Source organism: Oryctolagus cuniculus, chromosome 20 (assembly GCF_964237555.1).
Source record: "Oryctolagus cuniculus chromosome 20, mOryCun1.1, whole genome shotgun sequence".
Taxonomy (NCBI): Eukaryota; Metazoa; Chordata; class Mammalia; order Lagomorpha; family Leporidae; genus Oryctolagus; species Oryctolagus cuniculus.
In genome coordinates, this window is record NC_091451.1 from 3,169,741 (window position 1) to 3,173,593 (window position 3,853).

General features: G+C 48.5%; 1 pseudogene; it reads left to right on the forward strand.

Annotated features, from left to right (window-relative positions):
- Positions 1-1,805: 1,805 nt before the first annotated feature.
- On the forward strand, positions 1,806-3,304 carry LOC138847181 (UBX domain-containing protein 6 pseudogene; annotated as a pseudogene).
- Positions 3,305-3,853: the final 549 nt, after the last annotated feature.

Below are 3,853 nucleotides of genomic sequence, written 5' to 3' on the forward strand. Positions count from 1 at the left end.
GAGAGAAAGGTCTTCCTTTGCCATTGGTTCACCTTCCAATGGCCGCCGCGGCGGGCGCACTGGGGCCAGCGCATCGCACTGATCCGAACCCAGGAGCCAGGTGCTTCTCCTGGTCTCCCATGCAGGTGTAGGGCCCAAGGACTTGGTCCATCCTCCACTGCACTCCCGGGCCATAGCAGAGAGCTGGCCTGGAAGAGGGGCAACTGGGACAGAATCTGGTGCCCCGACCGGGACTAGAACCCGGGGTGCCAGTGCCGCAGGTGGAGGATTAGCCTATTGAGCTGCAGCACCGGCCAATCATTTCTCTTATTAATTTTGGGTTTGATTTGTTGTTTTTCTAGGTCCTTGAGATGCATTGATAGATCCTTTATTTGGTATATTTCCAAATTTTTCATGTAGGCACTGATTGCTATAAACTTCACCTTTAACACTGCTTTTGTTGTATCCCATACATTTTATATGATGCATTGATTTCTATTATAACCCACTGTTAATTCAAAAGCATGTTGTTCAGTCTCGATTTGTTTCAGTATTATCTAGAGAATCCTGAGATGTTGAATTCCAGCTTTATTCCATTTCTTATCTAAGATGATGCATGATATTATTTCAAAGTTTTTGAATTTGCTGAGACTTATTTTATGACAAAGCATACGCTATGCTTTTAGAGTACCAGATAAATCAAGCTAAGATGGCATCTGGAATTAAATTGATTTATTGTTTGGGAACAGTCTCTAGTCTTCCTTTATCATGATTTTATGGGTTATCATTGCTGAAAATGTATCTTTAATAATGAGAACAGTGAGAGCGAAAAGCACATTGTTGGAATTTTAGTACTGTTGACAACTGAAAGTATCGTCTATTTATGTTTATAACTCAACAATATGACAAACCAATGAGAAAGGAAAATTATGTGAACACACTTCATAAAAGACTATACATACCAATAAAAGTGCATGAGGAGCCAGCATTGTGGCAGAGCAGGTAAATCCTCTGCCCATGGTGACAGCACCCCATATGAGCACTGATTCTTGTCCTGGCTGACAATCCAGCTGCTGGTTAATGTTATAGGAAAACAGCTAAATACAGTCTGGTTCAAAGGGAATGCACAGTTCTTTGAAGAGAAACCAGGCAAGTCACAGGGCAGAATAAAATACCTTGTCACACTCAATAGAATGGATCGTATGCTTTTAATAATTTATTTTTATTACTATAAAAAGAACTGATTTCAGGTATTTCCAAGGTACAATTCTAAGGATGTAGTGATAATTTCTCCTTCCCTCTTCTTTGCTTTCTTTTTGAATTTTTGGGATAACACTTTTGTTTACTTTATAGTCACAGGTATAATGCACCACTAAATAAAGAGTTCAACAAGTCAAAAGTAGAAAAACCACTGTTCATGGGAGAATAGATAATCAAGCACTATAAATAATAATCAAATCTCAACATGACAGTTTCACTCATATACAATAAATATGTTTAATACTTTCTATGTTAGCCAGTACACATCAGAGAAAACATGACGTCTGCATTTTTTCATTTTGAGGTCATATAACTCCCTGTATATTTGGATGGTTTCTGGGTAACTGTTATGTCCATAGCTCTTCAGAATCTTCTAGTCCCTAGTGTCATCATACTCATTGACAGGAAATTTATATTTACTTTCATGAATATTTAGAGAATGAGAAATTAAACTATGTTAGATTTTTGAACTTGTCCAAAATGCACTTCTCTGTGCTCATATTTTTCCTATAAATATAGTAATTGAGCCCATCCTGTCTGGGCTGTGCCCCCTCCCCCACCACTACTGCCGCCCCCCCAACATGAAGAAATTCTTCCAGGACATCAAGGCAGACATCAAATTCAAGAGCGTGGGGCCTGGTCGTAAACTCAAACTGTCTGGGGGAGAAGGCCCCAAAGAGAAACCCAACCAGCTGGCTCTGAGGCAGCCCCTCCAGGGACCCACCAATGAGGCACAGATGGTGGTGGCTGGTGTAGAAGCAGCCCCGGGCTGGGGCCCAAAGTCGCAGGACTCCATGGGGAACCAGGTGAGGGAGGAGCTGCGAGCCCAGGCCACTGTCCGTGGGAGCCCTGAGGCACAAGGGACTAACGCGGTCCCTGAGGCCAAAGAGGAGGGCTCAGCTCACCTGGCGGTGCTGGGCATGTACTTCACCTGCCCACTCATGGGCCGCCCTGAGCAGGGACCAGCAGGAGGCCGGCATCAAGGAGGCCATTCTCTCAGAGGCTGTGTCCATCATGAAGATCCACACATTCAACAAAGCCTGTGACCGGGTGAAGTTGGACATGGACACCACTGCCAAGTACCTGGACAACCTCCACCTGCACCCCGAGGAGGAGAAGTACCGAAGATCAAGCTGCAGAACAAGCTGTTCCCGGAGCGCATCAACTGCTTGGAGGGGGCGCACAAGTGTTTTGAGGCCATCAGGTTCCAGAAGGTCCTGCTTCCAGTCCTGATCAGGAGAGCCCAAATAGTTCTGTGTGCTGAGCCAGGCAGGGCTGGCCCATCCCCAGAGCCTGCACAGGCACAAGGAGCAGCCACTGGCTGTTGATCCCGTGGGGACCATGCTGCAGGCCTCCAACTTCGAGCTGCCCGCGGACTTCCTTGTTGCTCCCTAGCCCACGAAAGAATGACGTTGCTCGCAGCTTATCGTTCTTCAGTAGACTTTATTTAAACAGGATAGAAAGAGAAACCCTTGAGCAAGTGGAGCTCCGAATGAAAGGGGAAGCTCCTGTTACTATTTCACGAACGGCTTATATAGTATATCATTGCAGAAGCATGTAATGCAAGCTTAGTCCATGCAACAGTCCATGCAGCGATACTCCAATCGGGTGCCTGATCACACATAGTCCATGCACTCCTTGTCCAACCATAAAGGTGATCACGTGTCTTCATCCAATCAAGCTCCTGGTCACGTAGCAGGTGGCTCAGACGCCAGCAGAAAGTTTATTGTTGCTCCACCTGGCGTTTTCTCAACTCTTGGTCAGTGGGAAAAGAAGTATGGGAAGTCCCAAGGCCAAGTTGTAGACTCAACCCTGTGTTTATGGAAAGGTCCCGATATCGCAACTCAACAGAAACCATAAACATCCACACAGCAGTAACTATTGCAAACGGTCAGCAAGCTAAGCCTTAGCATGTGGGCCCATGGCCGGCTCATGGGTCCCCACACTTCCTCAGCCTCATGGCAGAAGAGGTGAAGCCAGAGTAGAGGTTCAGGATGGATGCGGTGGAGTGTCTGAGCGTGCTGCTGGCTAAGGCCAGGTGCGAGGAGGAGCAGCAGAGGGCGCTGTGGGGGTACAGTTTCAGGCTTCTGTGCTTGTGCCTCCGGGATGGCTGCCTGCTGCAGGGGGCGCAGGGGGCCCGGGGGGCTTGGGTGCCGCGGGAGGGCAGGGGGCAGGGCGTGGGCTGTCCAGTTGGCCCTGACCATCCTGCACGAAGGGACCTTCTATGCCCCCGTGAGCGGCTGTCGGTACTGTACAGCTTCGTCCGGGAGGCCCTGAAGAGCGGCTGGCTGCCCTTGGAGCTGCTGGCCTCAGGGGGCAGAAGCTGTTGGAGGAGGAGAACCTGGCCTTGAAGGAGTGCACCAGAAGATCAGACAGCAGGGCCCCGTGTTCCCCCCTACAGCAGGGTGAGGCTTGCTCTGCCCCCAGGTGCCCTCCGCCCTTCTGACCTTCTTGTGGGACCCAGCTGTGCTGGAGGACCTCAGGCTGCTGGCCGAGCCCCACGCTCATGGCTCCTGAAGACCGAGCTCCTGTCAGCCATGGAGCAGCTCTTGTGCAACAAAAGCAGTGTTGGCCTCAAAAAAAAAAAAACTATAATAATTGAAATTATTGAATA